We start from the raw sequence: 13,245 nt of genomic DNA on the forward strand, positions 1-13,245 counted from the left end.
CCCTTTTAATTCAAGGGGAAGATAAAAAGGTTTCTCCACCTTTTCCCCACTGTTTGAAATAAGCAACCTGCAGAACTCTGCAAGTCACTGCAGGACGCCATGGCTCCAACCGGATGTCTTCCTGTCTTACTTCCTATGGACTGCGTCCTTGCTGCTCAGAAGCCCCAAACCATGGAGGCTTCCGAGATTCCTATGCCCTGCTGGATTGAAGCCAGCAGGGCAGGAGGAGTGGTGGAGGTGATCTTTGCCTCCCCATCCCCTGATCGCCTATATTTTTTCTAGGTTTTCAGCTTGTATTGCCCCTGCAGTAGGCCTCTTAATTTAGAGGTGCCAAGATAGTGATAAATCAGATCCAGGTTTACTTAGAAGGAGTACTTTATTGAGTACCATCAGCACACAGGCGTACCCAATGGTTGGATCAGACAGCTTCTCTGAACTCAGAGCCATGGGGTAAAATAGGTTTTATACCATACATGTCAGCAGTCAGGCAGCATGACAGAAGCAAGAGTTAATTAGCGTTCATCTGCAACTTTCCCAGCATAGGCTAGCAGTGCTTGTTCAGAATGAAAACAATCAGAACTTTCCCAGCACAGTCACCTGTAACTCGGCATAAACATAGCCTCACTTCTCAGGCACATCCTAGGCCCTGATAAGATACTAGCTTTCGTTACAATGGAATGTGCTGAGGCCGCACTATCAACCTTTGACTCATCTCACATGCTCAGAGGCCCACTAGCAAGGAAAATGCACCAATAATGAACCTAAGCAAAGCATTATGGATCTCTAGGCCCCTCTAAAACTACAGGTGACTTGGTTACAGGCCTGGGGCCAATACACAGCTCATCTAGCAAGGGTGCTTTGGAGGGGGAAGAAAGGAAGTTGGAGGAAGCTTGGGTTAAACCGGAATGCCCCCTTTCCCCCTCTCCAAGACCAACTGTGAGGGATTGGGGTTGGGGGTCAAATCTCCGATTCTCCCTTCTGAGGTTGGAGTGATTTTCTGTGTCTTGATGAGTACAAGAGAAAGAAATTAAAGGCCACAATCCTGTGCATGTTTAGACAGAAAAAAGTCCTACAGCTCTCAGCATTCACCAGTCAGGCATTGTGCCCTAACAGAGCAATCCTATGATCCCTGGACAAGCATCCCAGGGACCAAAGGATGCTTGCCTGTGCTTGTAATCCAGAGTAAGGTGTGAAAATGTTATTTCCATTCCCATCTATGTTACATCAAACATGGGATCCCAGTTATACAACCTTGTCAAAATGTGCTAGCATTTTATGTTCTAGTCTGTGAGAACCTGTGTTTCTCATGAAAGAATGGGAAAAGTAAAAGCACTGAAGTTGAGTTAACTCATGGAGGGGATAGTTACAGACATAAGCAACTGTCCTAAATGAAATAGGTTCCCTGGTTTGGCAAGACTCTTAACGTATACTTTGCAATTTGTATGATGGGTGTTTCTAATCCTTCCCATTAAGATGTAATTAAAATGTTTGATGAGGAGGTTGAATGATGACATAGTTCATTTCATTTATTATATTTCTATACCTCTCCATAGCCAAAGCTCTCGAGGCAGTTCACAAAAGGTTCTAAGCCTTGCTTCTGTTACCATGCCGTGCTCTGGATTACAAGCACAGGCAAGCACAGAGGGAGACAGAAGAATGCAGTAGTCTGGTGTTCAGTATAATTATAATACTATTTTCTGTTCATATTTGATCTAATAATACAAAAAAAAGAAAATGAGGCTGTGGCATTCCTAATCTCACGTCCTGCTGAAGTCCTCACAAGAGATACACAGTCACATACCTTCCTCTCTGCTTACTGAGCGTTGCTACTTTACTAGTAAGTCTGCAATACATTTGCTTATAATTTGTCTTGTGAGGCCTTTTCTCTCTGCAGTCTGGAATATATATTAACTTAGCTGGTTTCATTAATTCAGCAGAAACCCTTCTTTATTCTAATGAATGATAGAGACTTGTGGGTTATTATTAGCTTGTATAAATTAGCAAGTAAACACTGTAAAAATAGGGGCAATTCATTACAAAAAAGTAGTTTTTCATTTATTTAGGCACTTGCAGTACTGTTTTCATTATTTCTCTTAATATTTCATGTGTTCTTTTAATGTTAAATATTTATTGCATTTATTAGCATCACATTTGTTTTATATTTTAATTAATTATTTGGTAATATAAGAAGTTACTAAACTATATGCTAGTAAATTATTGTTATTAGTTATAAATCTGTCAGGTGTAACATTTGGGTTAGAAGGGCTCTATTGAAGAACAAAAGATTTCTAAATTTTAGCCAAGGACACCTTCCTAAATAAGACATCATTTTACAAAATATGATGGTAATAAAATTGTTTTTGTAATATAACATTATTTAGTTGGATAATTCTTTATATAGCACCATCACATGGTGCTTTACGTTACAGAGTGACATTTTAAAAACGAGGTGATTGCCCTCCAAAGTTTACAATTGAAAGGCAATATCCCGTACTGCTCATTTTGTTGAACCAGCAGGACCCATCGCTAGCACAACGGGGAGTTAGCACTTCATAGAAGAATCCTGGAAACGAGATGAAACATTAGTTTCTAGACTGGGGCAGGTCAGCGGAGCTCCCTTCTGCAAGCTCTGTTGACGTCCTGCATTCCAAAAACAATAATTTCTGTTTGTTTCTGTTTTCTTTATCATGTGCTAGCTCCCTGTTGCACTAGTGGTAGGTTGCACTTGCACGTGGGTAGCGTAGGATACTGCCCTCATTATCTAAATACAATCTTCTAAAGGGACGAGAACAGGGATGGAGGAGAAGAGAGGGGAAGAATATTCAGAAATACAGCGAATGTGCTTTGGCTTAGTTTCAGTAGGTGATGAAGACTAAGATATATAGCCAAAGGCATAACAAAAGTGTTTGAAGGAAGAGAGAGAGGCATTCCGAAAGGGTGCTCCAGACATAAATATCAGCAAGAGAAAGTGGGTAGCCTCTTAAGAGAGTCCTTTTGACAGCGGAGGGTGATAGAACTGGAGGAACACAGGTCACAGGCTGGTATGTGAAGGCAGAAATAAAGGGCGTAAGGCCATGAAAGGTTTTCATTGGATAGGAAACCTGTGTTCCAGCTGGAGTGTCACATGGTCTTAATGATTAGGTAGGTGAGCAATCTTGGTTGGCAGCAGACAGAGATGAGTGACAACAGAAGGCCAGAAAGCAGAAGGCGGGAATCATATCAGGAAATGACCAGAGCATGAACCTACATTTTCACCAAGAGGAAGAACCCATTTTATGCAATGTTGTATAGGGAGAAGTGACACGACTTGGCAGTTGCCTGATTGAAGAGCAAAGAAATGTGTTGTTAATATTCTGTTCTTATAGTGGCTGTCTATACTGATGTAAGGCTATGACCTTTTGTTTTTACAAGCCTCCAAAAACTCCCTTCCTGACTTTGATGCAGGGATTCTTGTGTCTAACAGATTATCAGCTCTGCAACGGTGCTGTATTTGAAGGCAGTTAAGTGGGCAAGCACATAATAGAGAGACTTTTCCACAGTGGCCCCAGACCTCTGGAATGGGTTGCCATCGGGTCCATCAGGCCCCATCATTGCAAGCTTTTAAGGTGGCCCTGAAGACAGACTTGTTTTCTCTGGCCTTCCGCTGATTATTTTTTATTGGACTGTTCTGGTTAATATGTAGTTGAAATTCTGTTATAGATTTTAGTACTGTCTGGGCCAGATGTTTTATTGCTGGTGTTTGTTTTTTTATGATTTTTTGCTGTTTCATCACTATGGATTTTTACTATATGAGATTTTATTGCTGTAAGGAGGTTTCCTGCCCCAAAGGCACCCTAGAAATATTTTAAATACATTAATTAAATAAACATTAGTGATACTGCTCTCCTTCTGAGCTGTAGAGTCCAACCAGGTGTTATATTGCCATTTTGGACTGGCAGTTCGCATGAGATTTAAAAAACTCAGGTCATTTTAAAACTGGAAAAGTGGCAATCTTACCCAAATATTCATGGGTCCTACCAGTCACGCTACAGGTTGGGCAAAGAAAGAGTACTTTGCAATCAGGGTGTGCATGAAGGAGCACTATGGGACCTGTTATGAGGCTACAATAGGAAATTAGGGAAGTCCCAATGCACATGCAGAAGTGGTTGGGTGTGCACACCAGGCTCTTTGGATCTGGGACATTATTAGTTTTGATCTGGAAGTGTAGAAAAAACAGATGGCCAAATACCAATGCATTATATGCAAAAAACAAACAAACCCAACAACGTATCTTCCAGCAGTGTACAATGTACAGGATCATGCAGCAAATAAGTATGTTCACCCTTTTGGGGGTCTATTAATGGAAAACCTATATTGATGACTATATATATTAAATTTAGTGTAATTTTACTTTATATTGCACATTAGGTATATTCACAGACAATGTCCTATGAGTTCTGTTTCTGAATAGGCTGGTATCTACATTCTTCTCTTTTCAATTCTATCTAAAAAAAAAAGTTTTGTAATTTATTTCTCTTGGTTGGAGTCCAGAGCTAGTTTAATTAATCTGAAAGATCTTAAAAACAACTCACATGTTTGTCTTTGATAGGACTTTGAAAGTAATTCACTGCATGGCTTAAAACCATTTCAAGGCTTTTTTTTTCATTTTGTGCTTAGATGATTCAAACATTGCTTTGTGTTTGCACTCCAGTAAGGCATTGCACTTGTATCTTGTTTGTTATTATAAAACAACATTTGTTCAAAGTTGCTGGCAATGAAAAACAAATATTATTGAGTGCAGAGCATGTTGATTTCCTTATCTTCAAAATAGGACCAACGAATGTGTATTTGAAGGTGAGACTTTTAAACAAATGTTTTGAAAAGCAGCAAGAAAGAGAAGGAGAAACATAGCTGTCGTGTTAATTAGAAAACATTTTAGTAACAATTTAGTAATACCATAAGACCTGCTACACAAGCGCAGAAGTCTTACGACAGGGTCCCCAATGTGGTGCCCATGGGCACCCAAAATATTTGTTTATATCCCTTCTCATTTTTTAATACACATACATGGATTTGTATGAAATGCATGGAGCTTTCTAGCAGTTATACATGGGCTGCAACAAAAGTGGACAAATATCCAAATATCCAAATAAGTATCCATTTGGAGGTAGTGTTAAACACCACCTGTTTAACTACTGCAAGTGTTGTAAGGTCCTCAATCCATTCCATTATAGGAGGTGAGTGTTTATCCTTCCAGTGTTGTAAGATTACTCTTTTAGCTGTCAAAAGAGTGCAGAGAATCCCTTTACACTGACCATTTGTTAATTTCCATGAAGCCGGTAAATAATTTAAAAGAGTGTGTACTTCAGTTAATATTAACGACTGTTCTTGTACAAATTTTTTTTCAGTATAATAACCTCCCCACAGAAAGAAGCAACTACTGGACATTGCCAAAACATATGTTAAAAGAACCATTAGTTGTGTTGCACTGCCAGCAATTAGCTGAATTAGACAATCTGTTATTAAAGCGATATTGTGGTGTCCAATCAACACAAAGCAAAATTTTTGGCTGAACAAGACGCAGCCTAAGATTCATAGACACAAAAGGTAGATGCCAGAGTGGTGATCTACTAATTAGGCATTTTGTGGTGGTCTCAAATTCCCAAATGTACTCACAGGTACAAAAAGGTTGGGGACCCCTGTCTTAGGATGTTAAACACCAACAGTAGAGATACGTTTTCAACATATGGAAAACTCTCCATTTTCTTGTGTTTATTTTGGAATTTGAAAAATATGTAACATCATGCAAAAAATGAATATATTACCCCTCTTTTGGTAAATGAATGGAAAAACCTACATTCACTGCATCCACACACAACTCTAAAGTATAATGTAGTGTTACATGCATTGAGCCTTGGGTTCATGTGCTCCCCCTCCCCTATCCTTCTGAGGCATGGTCACGCGATCAGAAGGTTCCATTTCCATTTTCAGCAAACTGGTATTTTATTATGTCTGCACAAGGAACCGTGGTTTGTTGAAACAAGCCAGGATCACTAACCATGGTTTGAAGCTTATTTATTTAAATAAACCGTAGTTAATACTAAGCATAATTTGTCAGAGTTTGGACATAATGAGACACTGCAATTAACTGAAAATTGAGGCAAAAGCTTCCTATCTCCTCCTCAGAGCTGTGCCAGAGGGAAAAGTGGAAGAGGAACATACCACACCAAGGCCAGTGGACATAATACAAAACTATGGTTTAGCATTGCATGCAAACTAGGCTGTTGACAACTATGTATATTCAATTTAGTGTAATTCTGCTTTATATTGCTCATTAGCCACATTCACAACTGATGCATTCTGGACTAAAAGGTGTTATGTCCATTCCCAGCCAGTCTGGAGGGGGGTCCAGGGTCCAGAAAGCCTGGGGTTTGGCAGAGAGCTCCAAGGGATCTGTTACATTAGCAGCCACTTGATGGATATTGCCACCCTTCCTGGTTCTGAGCCAGGCCTGGATTCAAACAGGCATTGGCTTCTCCATCCTCCTGAGTACTCTCATGTAAACGGTAGCCTTTTACGGCTAGAAGGGCATTCTGCTGGTGGCCCTGGAGTTCCTGACCAGCTCATTGTCTTCTTCTCTCCCAAAGCCCTGGGGTTATGAGGATCTGGGCAGCCCAGCCAACTGATATGGAGTCTTCCAGTGCTGCAGCAGAACTGTTGGGAGTTTGAAAGATTCTGCAGGAATACTGGCTTTTTGAGGTTACTGGCAGTGCTCAGATTCCGGGGGGCAGGGAGGTCTACTGCCCCAGATCCTCTTACAAGGTGACCTCAGGGTCCGAATATGCCTGGGCCCTGACATATTCTTAGCATTCTACTACTAATCTCTGAGCATGTCTTGTTTTTATGGGTGACCTCTGTGGGTATTGCAGACTTGTCTCTTTAAAAGAAATAGCATTGCATTTGTGCAACTGCTACCACGTATGTAGACACTCATATACACTCTACTAAAATAGTCCTTTCTGTGTTTTGAATGGTTTAGTATATCGTGTACGGTAGCAAATAAATGTGACAGTAATAGTAAATGTGATTCTTATGTAATCTTTAAAAGATGTAATTTCTCTGCACTGCGTGATTAATGTGCTTCTGCACATTATACCCATTCCACTGTCTTGAAGATGTTCATTAGTACCTTTTGACAAGACATTTTTCCATATTAGTGGTTATCACGGTATAGCTTGTTGCTCTATGTGTACAAAGTTTTAGTCAGTGTTTCTAAAACTGATAATTCTAGAATAGCAATGTTGACAACAGTGGGTTTCTTCAGTAAAATATTTCAGATAAATTAACTCAGACATGTACATGGGGGTTTCCTGAAACACTAAATCATAACTATTTCTGAAATTATAGTTCATGGTGAACATAAAATTCATATAACTAAGAGATTTGGATCTTAGTGCAATCAGTATGGAGAGTATAGTAGAAGGAAGCAGGTTATTTTCAAAGTTGACAGGAAGATAATTCCGTTGTTCATCAAAAACTATCACATCTTTTCTATGGAAGAAACACTGGTGGTAAGGTAGTACCTTTACTTTGCATAATTGTGAAATTGTAAAGCAACAGTAGAGGGAGCTCTGGCAGGAGATTGCACTCAGGATTTCTAACATTCAAACTGATATTTGTGTATACATATCAGAAGACATTTTTCTCATTTGTCATGTGCAAAATGACAAACGTCATATATGGTTAAAATTATAATTGGAAGAAAAATATCAATATCCATATAGCAGCACACAGAAATATATGAATTATGTCCAGAATAATTCTACCCTTGTGTACAGTAGAGGCTCTCCTTTCATTCAGCTTGGAAGAAATTAAGACTGTCCAAAATACAACGGTATTCAAAAGAGTGAAGGATATAGAGATTCTGCTGGAAGAATATAAAGCACTTCTACAATAAGAGAAAACTGAGTTGAAAGGTACAAGCCAGAAAGCATTTCTTTCTACAAAAAATTATTAAGCGGTATACTATGATAGTAACATTGTTGTTGTTGTTCAGTTGTTAAGTTGTGTCCAACTCTTCATGACCCCATGGACCATAGCACGCCAGGCCTTCCTGTCCTCCACTCTCTCCCGGAGTGTGCTCAAGTTCATATTCATTGCATCGGTGATGCTATCTAGCCATCTCACCCTCTGCTGTCCCCTTCTCCTTTTGCTTTCAATCTTTCCCAGCATCAGAGTCTTTTCCAGTGAGATTACTCTTCGCATTAGGTGGTCAAAATTTTTGAGCTTCAGTTTCAGTATCTGTCCTTCCAATGAGCAGTCAGGGTTGATTTCCTTTAGGATTGACTGATTTGACCTCCTTGCAGTCCAGGGGACTCGTAAGAGTCTTCTCCAGCACCACAGTTCGAAAGCATCAATTCTTCGGCGCTCAGCCTTCCCTATAGTCCAGTTCTCACAGCCATACGTTGCTACTGGGAAAACCATAGCTTTGATTATATGAACCTTTGTCGCCAAGGTGATGTCTCTGCTTCATACTACTCTGTCTAGGTGTGCCATAGCTTTCCTCCCAAGGGCAAGCGTCTTTTAATTTCATGGCTACAGTCACCGTCTGTGGTGATCTCGGAGCCCAAGAAAGTAAAATCTGTCACTGCTTCCATTTCTTCCCCTTCTATATGCCAGGAAGTGATGGGGCCAGATGCCATGATCTTCGTTTTTTTAATGTGGAGTTTCAAACCAGCTTTTGCACTCTCCTCTTTCATCCTCAACAAGAGGCTCTTTAGATCCTCTTCGCTTTCTGCCATTAGGGTGGTATCGTCTGCGTATCTGAGGTTGTTGATAATTCTCCCGGCAGTCTTAATTCCGACCTGTGATTCATCCAACCCAGCGTTTCTCATGATGTGTACTCTGCATATAAATTAAATAAGCAGGGCGACAATATACAGCCTTGTCGTACTCCTTTCCCAATCTTGAACCAATCAGTTGTTCCATGTCCGGTTCTGACTGTTGCTTCTTGACCCTCGTACAGGTTTCTCAGGAGACAGGTAAGGTGGTCTGGTACTCCCATCTCTTTACGAATTTGCCAGAGTTTGTTGTGATCCACACAATCGAAGGCTTTAGCATAGTCAATGAAACAGAAATAGATGCTTTTCTGGAATTCTCTTGCTTTCTCCATGATCCAGCGAATGTTGGCGATTTGATTTCTAGTTCCTCTGCCTCTTCAAAACCCAGCTTGTACTTCCGGTAGTTCTCAGTTCACATGCTGCTGAAGTCCAGCTTGTAGGATTTTGGGCATAACCTTGCTGGCATGTGAAATGAGTGCAATTGTGCGGTAGTTTGAACACTCTTTGGCATTGCCCTTCTTTGGAATTGGAATGTAAACTGACCTTTTCCAGTCTTGTGGCCACTGTTGAGTGTTCCAAATGTGTTGGCATATTGAGTGCAGCACTTTAACAGCACCATCTTTTAAGACTTTAAGTAGCTCAGCTGGAATACTGTCATCTCTGCTAGCTTTGTTGTTACTAATGCTTCCTAAGGCCCACTTGACTTCACTCTCGAGGATGTCCGGCTCAAGTTCAGTGACCGCACTATCATGCCTATCAGGGACATTCAGATCTTTCCTGTATAGTTCTTCTGTGTATTCTTGCCACCTCTTCTTAATCTCATCTGCTTCTGTTAGGTCCCTGGCTTCTTTGTCCTTTATCATGCCCGTCTTTGCACAAAACGTTCCCTTGAGATCTCCGAATTTCTTGAAAAGATCTCTAGTCTTTCCCATTCTATTGTTTTCCTCGATTTCTTTGCATTGTTCATTTAAGAAGGCCTTCTTGTCTCTCCTTGCTGTTCTCTGGAACTCTGCATTCAGTTGGATATATCTTCCTCTTTCTCCCTTCCTTTTCACTTCCCTTCTTTCCTCAGCTACTTGTAAAGCCTCATCAGGCAGCCACTTTGCTTTCTTGCATTTCTTTTTCTTTGGGATGGATTTAGTTGCTGCCTCCTGAACAATGTTATGGACCTCCGTCCATAGTTCCTCAGGCGCTCTGTCTATCAGGTCTAATCCCTTAAACCTATTCCTCACCTCCGCTGTATATTCATAAGGGATATGATTTAGGTCATACCTGAATGGTTTAATGGTTTTCCCTACGTTCTTCAATTTAAGCCGAAATTTTGCAAGCAGCAGCTTATGATCTGAGCCACAGTCAGCTCCAGGTCTTGTTTTAACTGACTGTATAGAGCTTCTCCATCTTTGGCTGCAAAGTACATAATCAATCTGATTTCGATATTGACCATCTGGTGATGTCCATGTGTAGAGTCGCCTCTTGTGCTGTTGGAAAAGAGTGTTTGCTATTATCAGCGTGTTCTCTTGGCAAAACTCTATTAGCCTTTGTCCTGCTTCATTTTGTACACCAAGGCCATGCTTGCCTGTTATCCCGGTGATTTCTTGACTTCCTACTTTAGCATTCCAATCCCCTATGATGAAGAGGACATCTTTTTTTGGTGTTAGTTCTAGAAGGTGTTGTAGGTCTTCATAGAACCAATCAACCTCAGCTTCTTCGGCCTCAGTGGTTGGGGCATAGGCTTGAATTACTGTGATGTTGAATGGTTTGCCTTGGATTCGTACTGAGATCATTCTATCATTTTTGAGATTGTACCCCAGTACTGCTTTTCCCACCCTTTTGTTGACTATGAGTGCTACTCCATTTCTTATAAGGGATTCTTGCCCACATTAGTAGATACAATGGTCACCTGAATTAAATTCGCCCATGCCTGTCCATTTTAGTTCCCTGATTCCCAAGATGTCGATGTTCAATCTTGCCATTTCATGTTTGACCACCTCCAGCATACCTTGATTCATTGATCTTACATTCCAGGTTCCTAAACAATATTGTTCTTTACAGCTTCGGACTTTCTTTTCACCACCAGACACATCCACACTGAGTGTCCTTTCGGCTTTGGCCCAGCCACTTCACTCTTTCTGGTGCTACTTGGAAATTCCCTCTGCTCTTCCCCAGTAGTATATTGGACACCTTCCAGCATGAGGGGCTCATCTTCCGGTGTCATATCTTTTAGCCTTGTGATACGTTCCATGGGGTTTTCTTGGCAAGAATACTGGAGTGGGTTACCATTTCCTTCTCCAGTGGACCACATTTTGTCAGAACTCTCCGCCATGACCTGTCCGTCTTGGGTGACCCTGCACAGCATAGCTTATGGCTTCACTGAGTTATGCAAGCCCCTTCGCCACAACAAAGCAGTGTTCCATGAAGGGGTGATAGTAACATAATACCATCCAAGTCACCTTGGGATGAGTTCGCACATGCCTGATGTATTCAGTAGAGGTTATTTGCCTAAAACAGCCATCTCAGTTGAAGCACCCCAATGAAGCAAGCGGAGTACATGGTTTGCTGCAAGTCCCATAATGAGAACTGCCACCTATTGATGAATGTGGATGAAGCATTTGTTGCTACTCCATACCTTTCAATTTCTGTCTATTTTCGCCACTACAAGTGACACAAATGGCAGTTTTGTATGACCAGATATATCATCTCATATTCTATTTCCAATATTCAGGGAGATTTTGGCAATTATGTAGCCAAACTAGCAAGGATGTACGTGCAAGAGGCACATGTCAATAGACACAAGAGAAATTTGAGGTTTGCAGAAGCACAACAATATTTTTTGGGGGAAACAAAGGGACCTCCCAGAACTGCCCATTGAGGACTGAGAGGTGGGGGGACAGGTGGGAGGGGAAATAAAATGGATAAATCCAAGATTTTAATGAAGAAGATTAACTCAGTTAAGAACATAAGAAGAGCCATTCTGAATCAGACCAAGTGTCCTTCTAGTCCAGCATTCTGTTCACACAGTGGCCAATCAGCTGCCCATGAGAAACCGACAAGCAGGACTTGAGTGCAACAGCACACTCCCACCCATGTTCCCCAGCAACTGTTGTCCATAGGCATACTGCCACTGATACTAGAGTAAGCATACCACCAGGACTAGTAGCCATTGATAGCTACTAGGATAGTAGCCTATCCTCCATGAGGATGAATTCGTAGTGTGAATTAAAAAAATAAAAATAAAACTCTACTAACACAAATTCTAAAGGAAATGCAATTTATAGTCCCCACATTACAGGCTTGAAGAAGCTGTGGGTAAAACATAATGACATATGGCAGCCCTGCAGTGTAGTTCACACTCAATACTTCAGGTTCTGTTTTAATTAAGTTTTTGTTTTAATCTCAATTTTATTATTGTTAGCTGCCTTGAGCACCATTTTTGTTGGAAAGGTAGGATATAATTTAATAAACAAAACTTGCAGTGTTGTCCAGAGGTATCAGATGCTCTACTGCATATTGGCGGTCGGGCTGAAGTGAAGAGTACAACCCTCCAATGTTATCCATTGCAAGTTGAGCTGAGAGAGATGCAACGATCTTATAGTATAGTTATTATACTCCTATTGCAGATTGGAGGGCTGTACTGAGAAACTAGCTTAGAGAAAGCCTGCAATGTAGTCCATTCTTAATACTGCAGGTCAGTGATGGTGTTGAGGTTGGTTTGGATTCCTAGTAAAAAAAAAAACCCATATTCCTTTTAGCTTGCAGCAAATGTGAATCTCCTTAAATCTCCCCCTCCAGACCTCCTCCCAGGCCAAATCAAGCATTCAATTGCATTCAGAAATTTCATGATCCATGGACTTGCATGCATGGTTGCTCTTTTAAATATTCAGAAACTTTAAAAATGTGACTTACTGTCATCAGAATGTATTTGATTATGTCCCTCCTCCCCACCCCCACCCCTTGATCGAATTTAATGCAATACAATTCCCAAGCAGTCTTCCATCCAGGCATCCGAGACCTACTTAATTTCACCTGGGGTGTTGTATTGTGTGTCTTGAAACCATACCCGAGGTGGGACATATAGTCCACTCAACAATTGCCCGGGAGTCAAATTACCCGACAGAACATCAGATTGTCAAAGTCTGGCCTCATGGCAAATGCAGATCAAGGCAGATAATTCTTGATTTTTTCTTTTAACATCTGTGATGGTGCAACAGCTTGGTGTAACTCAAAAGCCTGTATCCTGCCTTCAGAACAAAATGTTACTCAGTTAAAAGATGCATTTATTTATAGAAGTGTATTCGTTTAAAGTTTCACTTTACTCGTTTTACAGTACAGGGTGACTGGAGCCATTATACATGTGCGTGTACACACACACATACACAAATGTTGGGGTATCCAGTGTGCACACCAGTGTGGCTATGGATACCTCTCT

Source organism: Heloderma suspectum, chromosome 4, assembly GCF_057233095.1.
Source record: "Heloderma suspectum isolate Gila_16-S chromosome 4, 16-S_ref, whole genome shotgun sequence".
NCBI classification, from domain to species: domain Eukaryota; kingdom Metazoa; phylum Chordata; class Lepidosauria; order Squamata; family Helodermatidae; genus Heloderma; species Heloderma suspectum.